Source organism: Hyperolius riggenbachi, chromosome 2, assembly GCF_040937935.1.
Source record: "Hyperolius riggenbachi isolate aHypRig1 chromosome 2, aHypRig1.pri, whole genome shotgun sequence".
NCBI classification, from domain to species: Eukaryota; Metazoa; Chordata; class Amphibia; order Anura; family Hyperoliidae; genus Hyperolius; species Hyperolius riggenbachi.
Genome location: NC_090647.1, coordinates 11,631,049 through 11,654,538, shown reverse-complemented (window position 1 = coordinate 11,654,538; position 23,490 = coordinate 11,631,049). Strand labels below are relative to the sequence as shown.

At 49.5% G+C, this 23,490-nt stretch overlaps 1 protein-coding gene across 1 annotated transcript in view; it reads left to right on the top strand.

Moving 5' to 3' along the window:
* Window positions 1-589: 589 nt before the first annotated feature.
* Window positions 590-23,490, top strand: part of LOC137542273 (E3 ubiquitin/ISG15 ligase TRIM25-like) — a 41,519-nt gene continuing 18,618 nt past the window's right edge. Inside the window, exon 1 of the mRNA XM_068264068.1 lies at window positions 590-668. The gene's annotated coding sequence lies outside the window, so the exon portion shown is untranslated. The remainder of the gene's footprint in view (window positions 669-23,490) is intronic.

Sequence of the window (23,490 nt, the reverse complement as noted above, 5' to 3'; positions counted from 1 at the left end):
ATGATAAAATCGATTTTAAAAATGAAATGAAAAAATGTTTATTTATTTATTTTTTTTGTAATAAAACTTTTTACAAAGCATAACAAGATACAAGAGAAACAGAACACTTTCAAAGAAAGCCAATGGACATCAATACAAAAGGCATTAACATACTATAAATATACAGGTAACAACATGGGAAAAATGTTTTTTAAACTGTCCTGGCTTTGCCCGATTACAGCATATGCAGTGTATAGATGATCTGTCACATTCTTTGATTTGCACCTATCTAACCACACCCCCTTTTCTCCTTGTCCCTCGGCGTGTTCCTATTAATGTTGGAAGGTACGGAATAACCTGACAGATGCAAGTTATATTACACAGAAAAAATACCTTGCCTGACAGATAAAAGCAAGCAGCTGTTACTTTCTAGACAACCCTCCTAGTTACACCCCTGTATTTAGTTTCATGCTTCTATTAAAAAAAAGGTGTTAGCCTCACCCTTCCCCCAGGCAAGCAATACTGTAACTTGTTTCAACGGATTCCAAGAATCAGACTAAGCTTTCATTCCCCTCGTTCTGCTGCCCACTAAGGTGTCTGCTGATCTGAGGAAGGAGCTGGAGAGTCCCATCTGTCTGACCATTTCTACAGACCCTGTAACCCTGAGACCTGGACACATCTTCTGACAGGTATGTAGTGGTTATGTGCTGGATACACAGGAGAGGTCTGCAGGGGAGTTTATGCAAGGGCCGGCACTGCAGAGGAACATTGCTCTGAGGAACATAGTAGTAGAGAAATTCCTGTCTACTCATCAGAAGGTGGCTGGAGTCTCCTTTAATTTATAACAGCCTGTTCAGATTGTGAAGCTAAATACTCACCAAACGACGCAGGAAGATGGATCACAGTTATGTTCCCTGACAACAGGGGTGCTCCCCAATCCACCTACCTGCCAGTGGCTACACACGATGTTACATGATGCCACATGACGCGAGACTTGAAGCGGTCATGGTACTTTGCGTGGGAGTTGACGAGGGATCTTAAAAATCCAATCCACCACGCCGGTCGTTGTCACCGCGTGTTGTCAAAGTTGTAAGCGTATTCGAGCTCCTCTACCCACGTTGTCAGATTGTGGAAACAATCACTTGTCGCTCAAAAAAATCACTGGTCGTAACAAAATCATTGGAAAAATCGCGTAGTGGGTATGGACCTTAAGTTAAACAGTCTTTTCTAGAGTGTTATGCTGGGCATACACGGGTCGATGCGCCCTTATCAATCGAGCCGCTGATGGCTCGATAGATAATTTCCGACAGGTCCGAGATGACCTGCAGGATCGATTTCCCGCTCGATAGCGGGGAGTCGAGCGGAAGATAAGAAAGCGCCCGCGGGGACGAGCAGGAACCAATCTGGACGGCGGCGGGAGTCGGTCCGACGGCTGACCGAGCTGCCGGATCGACTCGTGTATTCCCAGCATTAGGCACAACAAGGTAAAATAACATTGTCTTTTTTGCATGCTTTAAGGTTTTTGTTATGATAATTTTTATTAAAAAAGTTTTGCCAAAAATACAAAACAGGTAAAATTCAATCTTAAATGAAACATAATACAGGTCGCTTCAGTTTAAACATGTAAAATATTTGTTTCTATAATTACATCTTTGATCATAGATAAAGATATAGGGGTTGATTCATTAACCCCCTTGCCGTTCTGATTCTTTCCAGATGTTAGGGTCTAAAAAAGGTGCAATTTTTTTCCACTCTTTCAGATCCTAAAACCTGAAAAAATTAATTCTGGCAGGGAGATCTGCAGCAAAATAAAAAAAAAAAAGTACCTTCCTGGGCTCCTGTGCTGCAGTTTTCTATTTGCCCACTAGATGGCGCTAATATACATATAAACGAACTTCTCTATATTTCTCTAATATAGAGAAGTTCGTTTTACATATTAGCCCCGCCCCCGATGACGTCACGCAGCCACCACCGCTCTGCTGCTCCGCTTGGCTGCCGGGTACCCGGAAGAATAGCGGGGACATGGGGGATCCTGGCGGCCAGGGAAAGACCCCACACTGCCGGGGAGAGAGGCTGGAGTCCCACCGCGCAGCGCAATCGCGCGCGGGACTCCAAAACTTAAGGTAAAGCTCTGCAATGCCTACCCCGACCTGAGCTCGGGATCACTTCTAATAGCTTCTTTTTTCTACCCTGAGCTCAGGTCGGGAAAACCGGCAAGGAGGTTAAGCTGCGCTGCTAAGCAGTGCAGCTTAATGTGAGGAACGTGAGTTGTGTATGAGGAGAGTGAGTTATGCGCTCTCTACCTGCGGTAGTGCAGTGTAGCATGCACTGGTAACTTACGCACGACCCTTTCAAATAGAGGCTACTCCATTGATCCTGCCTTGAGCCCCAGTGGGTCCAGTGGCATCATAGGATGTGATCCCCGCATTCTGATTGATTGGCCCAATAGGCTGCCTGTTACTTGCTAGTCACTTGACAGGTAGCCTACTGGGCCAATCAAAGTGTGGGTATCACGTCCTATGATGCCGCTGGACCCGCTTGGGCTCAAGGCGGGATCAATGGAGTGGCCGCTATTTGAAAGGACCTGCTACACTGCACTACCGCAGGTAGCGTGTGCATAACTCACTCCCCTTACATGATGAATCAACCCCATAATTAGTATTTAAATGGAAAATAAAGGTGTTTTATGTCAACTAAAGCATTATAGCTAAGTTGTTGGCTCCCTGGGGCATTGCCTTTCTTCTTTGGTAGACAAGGAGTATCTATCTATGGAGTTTACTCCTTACACCATTGTGACTGAGATTTATGTTCTGCATCTCCATGTTGAATTAAGTATAAAATGATAAAATAATGACTGTCGAGTAGAGACCTGTTACCGCTGGTCAGATTAAATATACAACTAACAACTAAAACAAAATAATTACTTTATAATCACTTTCATATTTTGAGGTAACAATTATTATTGTAGATTGAGCGATATTTATTATTGAGGAGGTTGAATTGTATATAGGTATGTTGTTTCTTTTTGTCATATATTGTGGTTGATTGAACCTTTACATGCATTTTCTACTTTTGTTTCTCCTTTAATTGGAGATTGTTTTTAAATGGAGATATTTTAAAGTAAGAATGAGAATCAGAATCAGAATCAGCTTTATTGTGTCTACCAGCACACAGCCTATGTGATATAACCAGTCTGAATTGATAATTGAGGGGTAAAGTGTGGATGAATATCTATGGATTGTCTGGAAGATGAATGCCCAGAAGGGATGGATATGAGGACATTCCCAGAGGATGTGTACTCACGGAGCAGGTAAAAATGGTGCACAGCTTCGCTGGATCATTATGGCGCCGCCATTCAAATCAATGGTAAACGATGTTTGCAGTTTTCGAGCGTTACATTATGGCACACGCATCAGATCCGGAAATTATAGCGCAGGCCAAACGATATTTATCGTTTTCGGGATATGTACTACAAGTGATTTTAAAACGTTATTCATGGTTCCTCTGACCCCCCAGACCCCTTTCCCCTCCAGTGTACATTCTCTGCCCCTGGTCTGGAATATAATCCTACACAAGCAGATCTTACCAGCAGCTAATGGATGTACTTGCACGCTGGAAGCTGTACTGATCCACCAATCATGCAGGGGGAGCTGCCCCAGAACCGCCAATCACAGCTACTCATTTCTCTGCTCCGTCTCCTAATTGGACGCGCTGGTCTCGGAGGCGGGAGCATTGGGTCCAATTAGGAGACGGAGCAGAGAAATTAGTTGCGGTGATTGGCGGTTCTGGGGCAGCGCCCCCTGCATGATTGGTGGATCAGTACGGCTGCAGGTACATCCTTTAGCTGCTCCTAAAATCTGCTCGTGTAGGATTATAAAGCAGGGGGGCACGGTTAGAGGAGATCACCGGGAGACAAAGGAGATCACCGGGAGGCAAAATTGGACATGGGAGTGTTGAAGGCTGGACATGCGAGGAGGGGCAGAAGACGGTAACAGGAGGACACAGTGGGACATGTGGGGGAGGAATAAGAGGAACGATAAATAACGGTTTAAAGTTACTACATATCCCTAAAACGATAAATATCGTTTTAAAAGATTTATCGGCGGCACCATGCGCCATTTTTTCTGCCGCGCCATTTTTTACTGTACCCGTGTACTCAGGCTCCTATCTGGGAGCAATTCCTCCAGCCTAACAAGTGATGAATAGGGTTGGGCCGAACGGTTCGCCTGCGAACGGTTCCATGCGAACTTCCGTGGTTCGCGTTCGCGTCCCGCAGGCGAACCTTTGCGGAAGTTCGGTTCGCCCCATAATGCACATGGAGGGTCAACTTTGACCCTCTACATCACAGTCAGCAGGCCCAGTGTAGCCAATTAGGCTACACTAGCCCCTGGAGCCCCACCCCCCCTTATATAAGGCAGGCAGCGGCGGCCATTACGGTCACTCGTGTGCTGCCTGCGTTAGTGAGAGTAGGGCGAGCTGCTGCAGACTGTCTCTCAGGGAAAGATTAGTTAGGCTTAACTTGTTCCTGTCTGGCTGCATACCTGTTCTGTGAACCCACCACTGCATACCTGTGCTGTGAACCCACCACTGCATACCTGTGCTGTGAACCCACCACTGCATACCTGTGCTGTGAACCCACCACTGCATACCTGTGCTGTGAACCCACCACTGCATACCTGTGCTGTGAACCCACCACTGCATACCTGTGCTGTGAACCCACCACTGCATACCTGTGCTGTGAACCCACCACTGCATACCTGTTCTGTGAACCCACCACTGCATACCTGTGCTGTGAACCCACCACTGCATACCTGTTCAGTGAACCTGCCACTGCATACCTGTTCTGTGAACCCACCACTGCATACCTGTGCTGTGAACCCACCACTGCATACCTGTGCTGTGAACCCACCACTGCATACCTGTGCTGTGAACCCACCACTGCATACCTGTTCTGTGAACCCACCACTGCATACCTGTTCAGTGAACCCACCACTGCATACCTGTGCCGTGAACCCACCACTGCATACCTGTGCTGTGAACCCACCACTGCATACCTGTTCAGTGAACCCACCACTGCATACCTGTGCTGTGAACCCACCACTGCATACCTGTTCAGTGAACCTGCCACTGCATACCTGTTCTGTGAACCCACCACTGCATACCTGTGCTGTGAACCCACCACTGCATACCTGTGCTGTGAACCCACCACTGCATACCTGTGCTGTGAACCCACCACTGCATACCTGTTCTGTGAACCCACCACTGCATACCTGTGCTGTGAACCCACCACTGCATACCTGTTCAGTGAACCCACCACTGCATACCTGTGCCGTGAACCCACCACTGCATACCTGTGCTGTGAACCCACCACTGCATACCTGTTCAGTGAACCCACCACTGCATACCTGTGCTGTGAACCCACCACTGCACACCTGTTCAGTGAACCTGCCACTGCATACCTGTTCAGTGAACCCACCACTGCATACCTGTTCTGTTCAGTGAACCCGCCACTGTATACCTGTTCAGTGAACCCGCCACTGCATACCTGTTGTGTTCAGTGAACCTGCCACTGCATACCTGTTCTGTGAACCCGCCACTGTATACCTGTTCTGTTCAGTGAACCTGCCACTGCATACCTGTTCTGTGAACCCGCCACTGTATACCTGTACTGTTCAGTGAACCCGCCACTGCATACCTGTTCTGTTCAGTGAACCTGCCACTGTATACCTGTTCAGTGAACCCGCCACTGCATACCTGTTCTGTTCAGTGAACCTGCCACTGTATACCTGTTCAGTGAACCCACCACTGCATACCTGTTCTGTTCAGTGAACCCGCCACTGTATACCTGTTCAGTGAACCCGCCACTGCATACCTGTTGTGTTCAGTGAACCTGCCACTGCATACCTGTTCTGTGAACCCGCCACTGTATACCTGTTCTGTTCAGTGAACCTGCCACTGCACACCTGTTCTGTGAACCCGCCACTGTATACCTGTACTGTTCAGTGAACCCGCCACTGCATACCTGTTCTGTTCAGTGAACCCGCCACTGCATACCTGTTCTGTTCAGTGAACCTACCACTGCATACCTGTTCTGTGAACCCGCCACTGTATACTTGTTCTGTTCAGTGAACAGTTTGGTGTGTCAGTGTGAAGCAGTACCTTAATTACACTACCTGATTGATGTATACACATGCAAGATGTTTTAAAGCACTTTAGGCCTGTCATTTAGCATTCAATGTGATTTATGCCCTTAAAACGCTGCTTTGCGTCAAATCCAGATTTTTCCCCGGGACTTTTGGCATGTATCCCACTCCGCCATGCCCCCCTCCAGGTGTTAGACCCCTTGAAACATCTTTTCCATCACTTTTGTAGCCAGCATAATTATTTTTTTTTTCAAAGTTCCCATTGAAGTTCCCATTGAAGTCTATTGCGGTTCGCGAACTTTAACGCGAACCGAACCTTCCGCGGAAGTTCGCGAACCTGGTTCGCGAACCTAAAATCGGAGGATCGGCCCAACTCTAGTGATGAATTAGGGGTCTGTGAGGAGTCATACACCATCTCATTAGGATTTCATGTAATGTCTCCCAGTGGGAGAGGCAAGGAGACCTGATATTTCTCAGGTCTCAACAGTTTGTTGTACATGAGTGAGATCCCTCCTTTAAATCTAATAGAAGTAGTTAAAAAATTTGGTGCCCTTTTGAATGAAGATGTTTAATTTGTAAGTAAGTGAATAATTGTCTGTCAAATTAAAGGAATCCTTTAGCTGAATGAAAGGTTTTCATATGAATTGTTTTCAAATTATTGCTTCACAAGATGATTCTTGGCTTCGTCTCGATCCATGGTTTCAAGTCATGATATGTATCAGCAGCTTAGGACTTCAAATGGTAGTTGTAGGAATAGGTGTGACGCCTTCACGATCTTTGCAATACTGATTACCAAAGAAATTGTGTATGCATCATATTTCAATTTCTGTATCACAAGCAGCCAGAGCTGACAATTACACTTTCTCTGCTATGCCAGGACAAATTGCGGAGTTCATTAGGTCTTATCAGGACCTTCCTGGAAGCACAGCACCCTTTCTTCATAATTCATGGATTAGGAATCTACTAGGTGGCCCATCTTAGAAGAGGTTGTTGGGCTCAGTCTGGCTCTGGCTAGTGTTGGGCGAACAGTGTTCGCCACTGTTCGGGTTCTGCAGAACATCACCCTGTTCGGGTGATGTTCGAGTTCGGCCGAACACCTGATGGTGTTCGGCCAAACCGTTCGGCCGCATGGCCGAACTAAGAGCGCATGTGATTGGCCGAACGGGTCACGTGGTTCGGACCCGAACGCGCTCTGATTGGCCGAACTGTCACGTGGTTCGGGTAAATAAATACCCGAACCACGTCATATTTCCGCCATTTGTCTGTGGGTTTAGCTTTGGGTAGGCAGGCAGGATAGTTCGCTCTCCAGCCAGGCTAGCCAGGGTCCCCCCAGTCATTGTGTGTCGCTGCTGGAAACAGTAGTACACCGCTCGCTCAGCATTCTGTTTACTGCCACTCTGTGTACCTCGCTCAGCCACACTATATAGCATTCTGTTCACTGTTCTGTGTCTGCTGGGAATAGTGGTACACCACTCGCTCAGCCACACTATATAGCATTCTGTTCACTGTTCTGTGTCTGCTGGGAATAGTGGTACACCGCTCGCTCAGCCACACTATATAGCATTCTGTTTACTGTTCTGTGTCTGCTGGGAATAGTAGTACACCGCTCGCTCAGCCACACTATATAGCATTCTGTTTATTGTTCTGTGTCTGCTGGGAATAGTAGTACACCGCTCGCTCAGCCACACTATATAGCATTCTGTTTACTGTTCTGTGTCTGCTGGGAATAGTAGTACACCGCTCGCTCAGCCACACTATATAGCATTCTGTTTACTGCCACTCTGTGTCTGCTGGGAATAGTAGTACACCCGTCGCTCAGCCACACTATATAGCATTCTGTTCACTGTTCTGTGTCTGCTGGGAATAGTAGTACACCGCTCGCTCAGCCACACTATATAGCATTCTGTTTACTGCCACTCTGTGTCTGCTGGGAATAGTAGTACACCGCTCGCTCAGCCACACTATATAGCATTCTGTTTACTGTTCTGTGTCTGCTGGGAATAGTAGTACACCGCTCGCTCAGCCACACTATATAGCATTCTGTTTACTGTTCTGTGTCTGCTGGGAATAGTAGTACACCGCTCGCTCAGCCACACTATATAGCATTGTGTTTACTGCCACTCTGTGTCTGCTGGGAATAGTAGTACACCGCTCACCCGCCACTGTATAGCATTGTGCTCTGTGTCGCTGCTGGGAATAGTGGTACACCGCTCACCCGCCACTGTATAGCATTGTGCTCTGTGTCGCTGCTGGGAATAGTGGTACACCGCTCACCCGCCACTGTATAGCATTGTGCTCTGTGTTGCTGCTTGGAATAGTGGTACTGTATAGCATTTCTGTACTGCCACTGTACTGCTGCCAGTCAGCGTGTACTGTAAGGATAAGTGAAATGAGGAAGAAATCCGGTGAAAGAGGAAGGGGCAAGGGAAGAGGTGTTTCCCCTGACGGTTCACGTACAGGCCACAGGGGAGCACCCAAGAAAACCCACTCAATACCGCCCATGTTGTCCAGGACAACAACCCTCACAAATCCAAAAGAACAGGACCAGATAATTACTTGGATGACCTCTCAAGCGTCCAGCAGTGGGTTAAGCAACACCAGCACATCACGCACGAGGTCCGAGTCCTCAGCCAGTTACAAGGAGCCAGTGGGCACAAAGCTGACACAACCGGCAGCGACACCACGCACACAACTGCCAGATAACCAGTCCGATGAATTACCTCAGGACACAATGGGGTATTCGCAGGAGCTATTCCCAGCCCAACAAACTTCCACCTTTCAAAGGTCAATGGAGGAACAGCCAGAAATGTTGTGCCCGGATTCACAACCATTAACTGTGGGAAATGCACCGCGCACTGAAATGCAAGGCGAGTCCGAGGAGGACTCGGAAACCCAAATCCCAGAGCAAGTTGGGCAGGAGGGGTTGCAATTGCAGGAGGTCGGCCGACAAGATCTGGAAGACGACGTTGGAGTGAGCTGCGCAGAGGTTGTTCTGGGGAGCTCTACTCCACGGCGGCGGCCCCCCACAATGACATATGACGAGTTTCAGGAGATGGAAGAGGAGGGTATGGACAATGTGGACATAGACCCAGATTTTGTTTGTGAACGAGAACATCGCCGTCGTAGCAGCAGCACAGATGAGTCTGTTGAAGAACCCACTGCTGCACGAGTTCGCCTTGTGCCACAAGGTAGGCGGCGCGCAATTTCAGGCACCACAAGCGTGGAAGTTCAAGTGAGAGGCAAAAGAGGAGCAAACAGAAATCGCCACCAAGGAGGCAGGTGCTCCAAAGTCTGGGCTTTCTTTGAAGACTGCACTGAGGATGTTACCATGGCGATTTGCAAGGTGTACAAGACCCGCCTGAGCAGGGGGAAAAGTATTAACAACCTCTCCACCACCAGCATGAGCCGCCACATGCTATCCAAACATCCCACTCTGTGGGCAAACGCGGCAGGACAGGGTACCAGCAACACTGCCTCCCTTGGGTTCACCAGACTCACCACCAGACCCGCCTCAGCAGCAGCAGTAGCCCAGCCATTGCGTGGTTCACAACATTCACAAACATCAGACGACGCTGACACTGTCACTTTCCGGAGTAGTGCTCTTGAGGTCTCCCAGTGTTCATCAAACACAACAACCAACAGCCCTTCCGTGTGCAGCGCTACGGTTCAGTTGTCTGTGTCGGAGATGTTTGAGCGCAAGAGGAAATTGCCAGCAAATGACCCCCGGGCCGTGGCAGTAACAGCCAGCATAGCCAAGCTTCTGGCCTGCGAAATGCTGCCATATCGAGTGGTGGAGACAAACAGCTTCAAGGGCATGATGTCAGTGGCCATCCCACGTTACGTGGTTCCCAGCCGCTACCACTTTGCGCGCTCTGCAGTGCCTGAGTTGCATGAGCACGTGGTCAGCAAAATAACCCAAAGCTTGAAGAATGCCGTTGCCTGCAAGGTTCACCTCACCACTGACACCTGGACGAGTGCGTTCGGACAGGGTCGATACATCTCCCTTACCGCGCACTGGGTGAACCTTGTGGAGCCTGGCAGCGATTCCTCACCTGCTACGGCGCGGGTGTTGCCCACGCCGCAAACAGCTGCACCGCCATCCCTCCCACTGGATAACAACAGCAGCACCTACCTCTCTGACTCCTTCTCCTCCAACGCATCTCAAAGCTGTACCTCATCCAGGAACGCTAACCCAGCAGCAGTAGGATTGTGGAAGCAATGCAGCACAGCTGTTGGCATGCGTCAGCAAGCGTTGCTGAAGCTGATCTGCCTTGGGGATAAGCAGCACACAGGGGAGGGAATTTGGAAGGGAATAAAGGAACAGACGGATTTGTGGCTGGCACCGCTGGACCTGAAACCGGGCATGGTTGTGTGTGATAATGGGAGTAATCTCATTCGCGCTTTAAGGTTGGCTAAGCTGACACACATCCCTTGCCTGACGCACGTGATGAACCTAGTAGTTCAGCGGTTCCTGAGGACATACCCAGGCGTGGCCGATCTTCTGTTGAAGGTGCGTCGAGTGGCCAAACATTGTAGAAATTCCAGTACTGCTTCGGGGGCACTCGCCAAGATGCAGGAGCGCTTCAATCTCCCACACCATCGCTTGCTGTGTGATGTCCCTACGCGCTGGAATTCTACGCTGCACATGCTAGCACGCTTTTGCGAGCAGAAGAGTGCAGTGGTCCAGTACATAACGGCGCAGTACCGAGGCGCATCCGGACAGCTGCCAAGCATCTGTGGATCCGATTGGGCCAACATGTTGGACCTCTGCCAAGTCCTCCAAAATTTTGAGCAATCCACGTTGCTTGTGAGCAGTGACAACTCTTCAGTCAGCATTACCATACCACTGCTGTGTTTACTGAAGAGGTCAATGTTGAAAATCAAGGAAACAGCTGTCATGATGCAACTGGGGGAATCTGAAGGAGAAAACGATCAGCGTGATGGTACCAACATCAAGCCATCCGCCTCAGGGAACGCTGGCCCCAGCAGCTATGACGAAGAAGAGGAGGAGGAACAGCTGGAGTTGGAGCAGGAATTTCATGCCACCACTGACGAGGGCCAGAGCGGTGCACGTTGGACTTCCACAATTCAGCGCGAATGGTCAGCAGAAGCAGACCAGGAGGAAGGTGACGACTATGATGCATCACAACAACTATCACAACGCTCACAAGAGGATGATCAGGATTCTGGTAGGACTTTGGCACGCATGGCTCAATTCATGCTAGACTGCATTGAACGCGACCCACGCATTGTGCGCATTCTGGACAACACCAATTACTGGGTTTATACCCTTCTGGATCCACGGTACAAACACAATGTTCCAAAACTGCTTGAAGAAAGAGTCAGACAGGTCAAAATGGAAGAATACCAGCAGGCCCTTGTGGAGACTTTAGAGAGGAGATTGACATCATCCCTCTCCTCTAGCCAGTTGTACAGACTGACTTCCGCAAACCCAGGACGACCAGGAGGGCAGCAAACAACGCAAGCCGCAGCTAGTGCCCAAAAGGGAATGGTATCGGCAGTGTCCTTGGAGTGGGAAAATTTTCTGACACCCATGCAGCAGCAGCCCACTGAACAGCAAGCGTGCAGATCCACCTCCAACACCGATCGCCTGGAGAAGATGGTCAAGGACTACATGTCAGATGACGTAGCTGTGTCGAACAATCCATCCGCACCCTTCAACTATTGGGTATCGAAGCTAGACACCTGGCACGAACTGGCAATGTACGCAATAGAGGTGCTGGCTTGCCCGGCAGCCAGCGTTATGTCGGAACGCTGTTTCAGTGCTGCCGGAGGCATCGTCACAGATCGGCGTATCCGCCTCTCCACAGAAAATGCAGACCGTCTGACTCAAATTAAAATGAATCAATCCTGGATTGGAAATGACTACGCAACACTCCAGGACCCCAACCAAGTAACATGACCAATGAACATCTGGGATGGTGTAGCGTTTCCGGTCCCTGTTTATTGAACCTCTCATCTGTATTACATTTATGACTGCATGGCGGCAAAAAGCATTGCTGCTATATCCGCACGCTTTTTGTCCTCATGCAAGGCCTGGGTTGTTGTGTCTCAAAAAGCATGGCCTTCTCCTCCTGCGCCTCCTCCTGTTCCATCACGTCTGCTGCTGCTGGGTTAGCGTTGCCGCGTGGTCCCTGTTTATTGAACCACTTATCTTTATTACATTTATGACTGCATGGCGGTACAAAGCATGCTATCCGCACGCTTTTTGTCCTCATGCAAGGCCTGGGTTGTTGTGTCTCAAAAAGCATGGCCTTCTCCTCCTGCGCCTGCTCCTGTTCCATCACGTGTGCTGCTGCTGCTGCTGGGTTAGCGTTGCCGGTCCCTGTTTATGGAACCTCTTATCTTTATTACATTTATGACTGCATGGCGGTACAAAGCATGCTATCCGCATGCTTCTTGTCCTCATGCAAGGCCTGGGTTGTTGTGTCTCACAAAGCGTGGCCTTCTCCTCCTGCGCCTCCTCCTGTTCCATCACGTCTGCTGCTGCTGGGTTAGCGTTGCCGCGTGGTCCCTGTTTATTGAACCACTTATCTTTATTACATTTATGACTGCATGGCGGTACAAAGCATGCTATCCGCACGCTTCTTGTCCTCATGCAAGGCCTGGGTTGTTGTGTCTCACAAAGCGTGGCCTTCTCCTCCTGCGCCTCCTCCTGTTCCATCACGTCTGCTGCTGCTGGGTTAGCGTTGCCGCGTGGTCCCTGTTTATTGAACCACTTATCTTTATTACATTTATGACTGCATGGCGGTACAAAGCATGCTATCCGCACGCTTCTTGTCCTCATGCAAGGCCTGGGTTGTTGTGTCTCACAAAGCGTGGCCTTCTCCTCCTGCGCCTCCTCCTGTTCCATCACGTCTGCTGTTGCTGGGTTAGCGTTGCCGCGTGGTCCCTGTTTATTGAACCACTTATCTTTATTACATTTATGACTGCATGGCGGTACAAAGCATGCTATCCGCACGCTTCTTGTCCTCATGCAAGGCCTGGGTTGTTGTGTCTCAAAGCGTGGCCTTCTCCTCCTGCGCCTCCTCCTGTTCCATCACGTGTGCTGCTGCTGGTGCTGGGTTAGCGTTACCGGTCCCTTTTCCTGGAACCTCTTCTCTGTATTACATTTATGACTGCATGGCGAAAAAAAGCATGTTACCTGTGCAAAGAAACATGACTTTTTCCACATTTAAAAGACAGTTTTTCCTTTGAAACTTTACAATCAATTTTCTCAAAAACTATAAGCTCTTTTTCAAATATTTTTTTTCCTCTTGTACCCACTCCCAAGGTGCACATACCCTGCTAATTTGGGGTATGTAGCATGTAAGGAAGCTTTACAAAGCACGAAAGTTCGGGTCCCCATTGACTTCCATTATGTTCGGAGTTCGGCGCGAACACCCGAACATCGCGGCGATGTTCGGCGAACGTTCGCGAACCCGAACATCTAGGTGTTCGCCCAACACTAGCTCTGGCACACATGTTGGAATTTTCCAGAATGACAGGACATAAGACCGCCTAGTAATAAACGTTTCTCTAACATGTCCCAGTTGAATGCAGGTGTGCAATATGTTTGTTGAAAGGACTCACGGGCGTGAAAAATCATGTTCTGACAGATTTCTTCTCTTCTGTAAGAGGGTTGGAACTTCTCCTCCTTCAACTCATCTGCAGTTTTGCTGGTTGGGGGCTTCGAGATGAACTGCTGCTCCCAGAATCATCAGCCTGTCACTGTGAATGGCCAAACTGTTGTCGGCTTCTGAGACTCCAGCGCAGTGTTACCTTGGTCCGTTCAAACCTTGTTGCTTCAAAGGATATCCCCCCGGGCAAATACCTCACTCTGACTGAAGTCGGAGGCACTCGCATGCATGATCAACAAACCCAAGTCGCCATTGATTGGGGAATGGGATGTCTGGGGTTTTGGATGATAGCCCAGTTGCTACAGTACTTGGCGCTGTTCTGGGCACCCTTGTGTGCCGTTACAAATACCCTGAGGGCACACAGGAGAGCCAAGCAGACCAAATCAGGTACAGTACAAACGTTTGGGGGAACAGGGATATAGGGGCACTTTACCTGGTATTTCTACCGTACCTAACATATCAGATGTAAATGTACGACCAACTGAATTTCATTTGCCCATTTCTGTTACAGTGAAAAGGTTAAACACCAATGGAATCAATGACGTGCAGGATCCGCCCCTTGGAGTGGGAGGGATAATGAATCTGGAACATCAAAAAGATCCACACCTTTAAAACTTCAGTATTTTATTGCATTTTCATTAAAATAAATGATTAAGCATCACAGCATAATGTGCCAGGTGTCCATAACAGCAACACACGGCATTTGCATAAAATTGGTAACAGCTCAACTTCTCTTGTACCAAAGGAGTGGATCCGAAGGGAAACTGCATATGGTGAAAAATAAACAATGCAGTTAATCCTTTTACCACCAGAGGGAGTCTCAGTGACAGGCTTATCATATGAATACCTGATACAATCATAGTTAACATGTATTGCATACATCAAATTGCACTCATATTCGCGTACGTTAAAAAAGGGCGTCGGGAAAAAAGGGCGCGGGGTGTAAACGATAATTAATAATTAATCATTAATAGCGTTTATAAAAATATTGTGCTATATTTCGTTTACAAATAATGTTTTACAAAATTATAAATCATTAAATAATGTTTCTGAAATTGGCAATTGTGAAAACGTTAATCTTCCCTGTTTCAAAAGTGAAACTTATAATTACATTTATAAATAAAACGATAATATATGTTTAATTGTTATAATTGTATATTATTGTGAATAACCTTCATTTATCGTTTGTTCTTACAATAAAATATAGTTTATAACGATGATATAAATATAACTACGTTTGTAATAAGTGTTGTAAAACATTAGTAAGTATGACTAAAATTTTACTAAAACTATACCTAAGCCTACTCTCACACAGAACCCTCCCTGTACCTACCCCTAACCCCTGGACCCCCCTGTTGGTGCCTAAACCTAAGACCCCTTGGTGGTGCCTAAACCTAAGACCCCCCCCCCCCTGGTGGTGCCTAACCCTAAGACCCCCCTGGTGGTGCCTAAACCTAAGACCCCCCTGGTGGTGCCTAAACCTAAGACCCCCTGGTGGTGCCTAAACCTAAGACCCCCCCCCCCCCCTGGTGGTGCCTAACCCTAAGACCCCCCCTGGTGGTGTCTAACCCTAAGACCCCCCTGGTGGTGCCTAAACCTAAGACACCCCTGGTGGTGCCTAAACCTAAGACCCCCCTAGTGGTGCCTAAACCTAAGACCCCCCTGGTGATGCCTAAACCTAAGACCCCCCTGGTGGTGCCTAACCCTAACCACCCCCCTGGTGGTGCCTAAACCTATGACCCCCCTGGTGGTGCCTAAACCTATGACCCCCCTGGTAGTGCTGGGCGAACACCTGGATGTTCGGGTTCGCGAACGTTCGCCGAACATGGACGCAATGTTCGGGTGTTCGCGCCGAACTCCGAACATAATGGAAGTCAATGGGGACCCGATCTTTCGTGCTTTCTAAAGCTTCCTTACATGCTACATACCCCACATTTGCAGGGTATGTGCACCTTGGGAGTGGGTACAAGAGGAAAAAAAATATTTGAAAAAGAGCTTATAGTTTTTGAGAAAATTGATTGTAAAGTTTCAAAGGAAAAACTGTCTTTTAAATGCGGAAAATGTCATGTTTCTTTGCACAGGTAACATGCTTTTTGTCGCCATGCAGTCATAAATGTAATACAGATAAGAGGTTCCACGAAAAGAGACCGGTAACGCTAACCCAGCACCAGCAGCAGCACACGTGATGGAACAGGAGGAGGGCGGCGCAGGAGGAGAAGGCCACGCTTTGAGACACAACCCAGGCCTTGCATGAGGACAAGAAGCGTGCGGATAGCAATGCTTTTTGCCGCCATGCAGTCATAAATGTAATACAGATAAGAGGTTCCGTAACAAGGTACCGGCAACTCTAACCCAGCAGCAGCACACGTGATGGAACAGGAGGAGGCGCAGGAGGAGAAGGCCACGCTTTTTTAGACGCAACCCAGGCCTTGCATGAGGACAAAAAGCGTGCGGATATAGCAATGCTTTTTGCCGCCATGCAGTCATAAATGTAATACAGATGAGAGGTTCAATAAACAGGGACCGGAAACGTTAACCCAGCAGCAGCACACGTGATGGAACAGGAGGAGGCGCAGGAGGAGAAGGCCACGCTTTTTGAGACGCAACCCAGGCTGTCTGCATTTTCTGTGGAGAGGCGGATACGCCGATCTGTGACGATGCCTCCGGCAGCACTGAAACAGCGTTCCGACATAACGCTGGCTGCCGGGCAAGCCAGCACCTCTATTGCGTACATTGCCAGTTCGTGCCAGGTGTCTAGCTTCGATACCCAATAGTTGAAGGGTGCAGATGGATTGTTCAACACAGCTACGCCATCTGACATGTAGTCCTTGACCATCTTCTCCAGGCGATCGGTGTTGGAGGTGGATGTGCACGCTTGCTGTTCGGTGGGCTGCTGCATGGGTGTCAGAAAATGTTCCCACTCCAAGGACACTGCCGATACCATTCCCTTTTGGGCACTAGCTGCGGCTTGTGTTGTTTGCTGCCCTCCTGGTCGTCCTGGGTTTGCGGAAGTCAGTCTGTTGGCGTACAACTGGCTAATGGAGGGGGAGGATGTCAATCTCCTCTCTAAAGTCTCCACAAGGGCCTGCTGGTATTCTTCCATTTTGACCTGTCTGACTCTTTCTTCAAGCAGTTTTGGAACATTGTGTTTGTACCGTGGATCCAGAAGGGTGTAAACCCAGTAATTGGTGTTGTCCTGAATGCGCACAATGCGTGGGTCGCGTTCAATGCAGTCTAGCATGAATTGAGCCATGTGTGCCAGAGTCCTGCCAGAACCCTCATCATCCTCTTGTGGGCGTTGTGATTGTTGTGATGCATCATAGTCGTCACCTTCTTCCTGGTCTGCTTCTGCTGACCATTCGCACTGAATTGTGGAAGTCCAACGTGCACCGCTCTGGCCCTCGTCAGTGGTGGCATGAAATTCCTGCTCCAACTCCAGCTGTTCCTCCTCCTCTTCTTCGTCATAGCTGCTGGGGCCAGCGTTTCCTGAGGCAGATGGCCTGATGTTGGTACCATCACGCTGATCGTTTTCTCCTTCAGATTCCCCCAGTTGCATCATGACAGCTGTTTCCTTGATTTTCAACATTGATCTCTTCAGTAAACACAGCAGTGGTATGGTAATGCTGACTGAAGAGTTGTCACTGCTCACAAGCAACGTGGATTGCTCAAAATTTTGGAGGTCTTGGCAGAGGTCCAACATGTTGGCCCAATCGGATCCACAGAAGCTTGGCAGCTGTCCGGATGCGCCTTGGTACTGCGCCGTCATGTACTGGACCACTGCACTCTTCTGCTCGCAAAAGCGGGCTAGCATGTGCAGCGTAGAATTCCAGCGCGTAGGGACATCACACAGCAAGCGATGGTGGGGGAGATTGAAGCGCTCATGCATCTTGGCGAGTGCCCCCGAAGCAGTACTGGAATTTCTATAATGTTTGGCCACTCGTCGCACCTTCAACAGAAGATCGGCCACGCCTGGGTATGTCTTCAGGAACCGCTGAACTACTAGGTTCATCACGTGCGCCAGGCAAGGGATGTGTGGCAGCTTAGCCAACCTTAAAGCGCGAATGAGATTACTCCCATTATCGCACACAACCATGCCCGGTTTCAGGTCCAGCGGTGCCAGCCACAAATCCGTCTGTTCCTTTATTCCCCTCCAAATTTCCTCCCCTGTGTGCTGCTTATCCCCAAGGCAGATCAGCTTCAGCAACGCTTGCTGACGCATGCCAACAGCTGTGCTGCACTGCTTCCACGATCCTACTGCTGCTGGGTTAGCGTTTCCGGATGAGGTACAGCTTTGAGATGCGTTGGAGGAGAAGGAGTCAGAGAGGTAGGTGCTGCTGTTGTTATCCAGTGGGAGGGACGGCGGTGCAGCTGTTTGCGGCGTGGGCAACACCCGCGCCGTAGCAGTGAGGAATCGCTGCCAGGCTCCACAAGGTTCACCCAGTGCGCGGTAAGGGAGATGTATCGACCCTGGCCGAACGCACTCGTCCAGGTGTCAGTGGTGAGGTGAACCTTGCAGGCAACGGCATTCTTCAAGCTTCGGGTTATTTTGCTGACCACGTGCTCATGCAACTCAGGCACTGCAGAGCACGCAAAGTGGTAGCGGCTGGGAACCACGTAACGTGGGATGGCCACTGACATCATGCCCTTGAAGCTGTTTGTCTCCACCACTCGATATGGCAGCATTTCGCAGGCCAGAAGCTTGGCTATGCTGGCTGTTACTGCCATGGCCCGGGGGTCATTTGCTGGAAATTTCCTCTTGCGCTCAAACATCTCCGAGACAAATAACTGAACCGTAGGGCTGCACACTGAAGGGCTGTTGGTTGTTGTGTTTGATGAACACTGGGAGAACTCAAGAGCAATAGTCCGGAAAGTGACAGTGTCAGCGTCGTCTGATGTTTGTGAATGTTGTGAACCACGCAATGGCTGGGCTACTGCTGCTGCTGAGGCGGGTCTGGTGGTGAGTAGTGTTGGGCGAACAGTGTTCGCCACTGTTCGGGTTCTGCAGAACATCACCCTGTTCGGGTGATGTTCGAGTTCGGCCGAACACCTGATGGTGTTCGGCCAAACCGTTCGGCCACCTGGCCGAACTAAGAGCGCATGGCCGAACGTTCCCCGAACGTTCGGCTAGCGCTATGATTGGCCGAACGGGTCACGTGGTTCGGACCCGAATGCGCTCTGATTGGCCGAACTGTCACGTGGTTCGGGTAAATAAATACCCGAACCACGTCATATTTCCGCCATTTGTCTGTGGATTTAGCTTTGGGTAGGCAGGCAGGGTAGTTCGCGCTCCAGCCACGCTAGCCAGGGTCCCCCCAGTCATTGTGTCGCTGCTGGGAATAGTAGTACACCGCTCGCTCAGCATTTTGTTTACTGCCACTCTGTGTACCTCGCTCAACCACACTATATAGCATTCTGTTTACTGTTCTGTGTCTGCTGGGAATAGTAGTACACCGCTCGCTCAGCCACACTATATAGCATTCTGTTTACTGCCACTCTGTGTACCTCGCTCAGCCACACTATATAGCATTCTGTTTACTGTTCTGTGTCTGCTGGGAATAGTAGTACACCGCTCGCTCAGCCACACTATATAGCATTCTGTTTACTGCCACTCTGTGTACCTCGCTCAGCCACACTATATAGCATTCTGTTTACTGTTCTGTGTCTGCTGGGAATAGTAGTACACCGCTCGCTCAGCCACACTATATAGCATTCTGTTTACTGCCACTCTGTGTACCTCGCTCAGCCACACTATATAGCATTCTGTTTACTGTTCTGTGTCTGCTGGGAATAGTAGTACACCGCTCGCTCAGCCACACTATATAGCATTCTGTTTACTGCCACTCTGTGTCTGCTGGGAATAGTGGTACACCGCTCACCCGCCACTGTATAGCATTGTGCTCTGTGTCGCTGCTGGGAATAGTGGTACACCGCTCACCCGCCACTGTATAGCATTGTGCTCTGTTTATTGAACCACTTATCTTTATTACATTTATGACTGCATGGCGGTAAAAAGCATGCTATCCGCACGCTTCTTGTCCTCATGCAAGGCCTGGGTTGTTGTGTCTCACAAAGCGTGGCCTTCTCCTCCTGCGCCTCCTCCTGTTCCATCACGTCTGCTGCTGCTGGGTTAGCGTTGCCGCGTGGTCCCTGTTTATTGAACCACTTATCTTTATTACATTTATGACTGCATGGCGGTACAAAGCATGCTATCCGCACGCTTCTTGTCCTCATGCAAGGCCTGGGTTGTTGTGTCTCACAAAGCGTGGCCTTCTCCTCCTGCGCCTCCTCCTGTTCCATCACGTCTGCTGCTGCTGGGTTAGCGTTGCCGCGTGGTCCCTGTTTATTGAACCACTTATCTTTATTACATTTATGACTGCATGGCGGTACAAAGCATGCTATCCGCACGCTTTTTGTCCTCATGCAAGGCCTGGGTTGTTGTGTCTCAAAAAGCATGGCCTTCTCCTCCTGCGCCTGCTCCTGTTCCATCACGTGTGCTGCTGCTGGGTTAGCGTTGCCGGTCCCTGTTTATGGAACCTCTTATCTTTATTACATTTATGACTGCATGGCGGTACAAAGCATGCTATTCGCATGCTTCTTGTCCTCATGCAAGGCCTGGGTTGTTGTGTCTCACAAAGCGTGGCCTTCTCCTCCTGCGCCTCCTCCTGTTCCATCACGTCTGCTGCTGCTGGGTTAGCGTTGCCGCGTGGTCCCTGTTTATTGAACCACTTATCTTTATTACATTTATGACTGCATAGCGGTACAAAGCATGCTATCCGCACGCTTCTTGTCCTCATGCAAGGCCTGGGTTGTTGTGTCTCACAAAGCGTGGCCTTCTCCTCCTGCGCCTCCTCCTGTTCCATCACGTCTGCTGCTGCTGGGTTAGCGTTGCCGCGTGGTCCCTGTTTATTGAACCACTTATCTTTATTACATTTATGACTGCATGGCGGTACAAAGCATGCTATCCGCACGCTTCTTGTCCTCATGCAAGGCCTGGGTTGTTGTGTCTCAAAGCGTGGCCTTCTCCTCCTGCGCCTCCTCCTGTTCCATCACGTGTGCTGCTGCTGGTGCTGGGTTAGCGTTACCGGTCCCTTTTCGTGGAACCTCTTCTTTGTATTACATTTATGACTGCATGGCGAAAAAAAGCATGTTACCTGTGCAAAGAAACATGACATTTTCCACATTTAAAAGACAGTTTTTCCTTTGAAACTTTACAATCAATTTTCTCAAAAACTATAGGCTCTTTTTCAAATATTTTTTTCCCTCTTGTACCCACTCCCAAGGTGCACATACCCTGCTAATTTGGGGTATGTAGCATGTAAGGAAGCTTTACAAAGCACGAAAGTTCGGGTCCCCATTGACTTCCATTATGTTCGGAGTTCGGCGCGAACACCCGAACATCGCGGCGATGTTCGGCAAACGTTCGCGAACCCGAACATCTAGGTGTTCGCCCAACACTAGTGGGGAGTCTGGTGACCCCAAGGGAGGCAGTGTTGCTGGTACCCTGTCCTGGCGCCCACAGAGTGGGATGTTTGGATAGCATGTGGCGGCTCATGCTGGTGGTGGAGAGGTTGTTAATACTTTTCCCCCTGCTCAGGCGGGTCTTGCACACCTTGCAAATCGCCATGGTACCATCCTCAGTGCAGTCTTCAAAGAAAGCCCAGACTTTGGAGCACCTGCCTTGCTGGCGATTTCTGTTTGCGCCTCTTTTGCCTCTCACTTCAACTTCCACGCTTGTGGTGCCTGAAATTGCGCGCCGCCTACCTTGTGGCACAAGGCGAACTCGTGCAGCAGTGGGTTCTTCAACAGACTCATCTGTGCTGCTATGACGGTGATGTTCTCCTTCACATACAAAATCTGGGTCTGTGTCCACATTGTCCATACCCTCTTCTTCCATCTCCTCAAACTCGTCATATGTCATTGTGGGGGGCCGCCGCCGTGGAGTAGAGCTCCCCAGAACAACCTCTGCGCAGCTCATTCCAACGTCGTCTTCCAGATCTTCTCGGCCGACCTCCTGCAATTGCAACCCCTCCTGCCCAACTTGCTCTGGCATTTGGGTTTCAAAGTCCTCGGACTCACCTTGTATTTCAGTGCGCGGTGCATTTCCCACAGTTAATGGTTGTGAATACGGGCACAACATTTCTGGCTGTTCCATTGACCTTTCAAAGGTGGAAGTTTGTTGGGCTGGGAATAGCTCCTGCGAATACCCCATTGTGTCCTGAGGAAATTCTTCGGACTGGTTATTTGGCAGTTGTGTGCGTGGTGTCGCTGCCGGTTGTGTCAGCTTTGTGCCCATTGGCTCCTTGTAACTGGCTGAGGACTCGGACCTCGTGTGTGATGTGCTGGTGCTGCTTAACCCACTGCTGGACGCTTGAGAGGTCATCAAAGTAATTATCTGGTCCTGTTCTTTTGGATTTGTGAGGGTTGTTGTCCTGGACAACATGGGCGGTATTGAGTGGGTTTTCTTCGGTGCTCCCCTGTGGCCTGTACGTGAACCGTCAGGGGAAACACCTCTTCCCTTGCCCCTCCCTCTTTCACCGGATTTCTTCCTCATTTCACTTATCCTTAAAGGATACCACAACTGACATGTGGCATAATGAGATAGACATGGGTATGTACAGTGCCTAACACAGCATAGTTATTTGTGTGCTAGGCACTGTACATACCCATGTCTATCTCATTATGCCACATGTCAGTTGTGGTATCCTTTAAAGTACACACTGACTGGCAGTAGTACAGTGGCAGTACAGAAATGCTATACAGTGGTGGGTGAGCGGTGTACCACTATTCCCAGCAGCGACACAGAGCACAATGCTATACAGTGGCGGGTGAGCGGTGTACTACTGTTCCCAGCAGACACAGAGTAGCAGTAAACACAATGCTATATAGTGCTGGGTGAGCGGTGTACACAGAGTGGCAGTAAACACAATGCTATATAGTGTGGGTGAGCGGTGTACTACTGTTCCCAGCAGCGACACAGAGCACAATGCTATACAGTGGTGGGTGAGCGGTGTACCACTATTGCCAGCAGCGACACAGAGCACAATGCTATACAGTGGTGGGTGAGCGGTGTACTACTGTTCCCAGCAGACACAGAGTGGCAGTAAACACAATGCTATATAGTGTGAGTGAGCGGTGTACTACTGTTCCCAGCAGCGAGTCAGAGCACAATGCTATACAGTGGTGGGTGAGTGGTGTACCACTATTCCCAGCAGCGACACAGAGCACAATGCTATACAGTGGTGGGTGAGCGGTGTACCACTATTCCCAGCAGCGACACAGAGTGGCAGTAAACACAATGCTATACAGTGCTGGGTGAGCGGTGTACACAGAGTGGCAGTAAACACAATGCTATATAGTGTGGGTGAGCTGTGTACTACTGTTCCCAGCAGTGACACAATGACTGGGGGACCCTGGCTAGCCTGGCTGGAGAGAGAACTACCCTGCCTGCCTACCCAAAGCTAAACCCACAGACAAATGGCGGAGAAATGACGTGGTTTGGGTATTTATTTACCCGAACCACGTGACCCGTTCGGCCAATCAGAGCGCGTTCGGATCCGAACCACGTGACCCGTTCGGCCAATCACAGCACTAGCCGAACGTTCGGGTAACGTTCGGCCATGCGCTCTTAGTTCGGCCATGTGGCCGAACGGTTTGGCCGAACACCATTAAGTGTTCGGCCGAACTCGAACATCACCCGAACAGGGTGATGTTCTGCAGAACCCGAACAG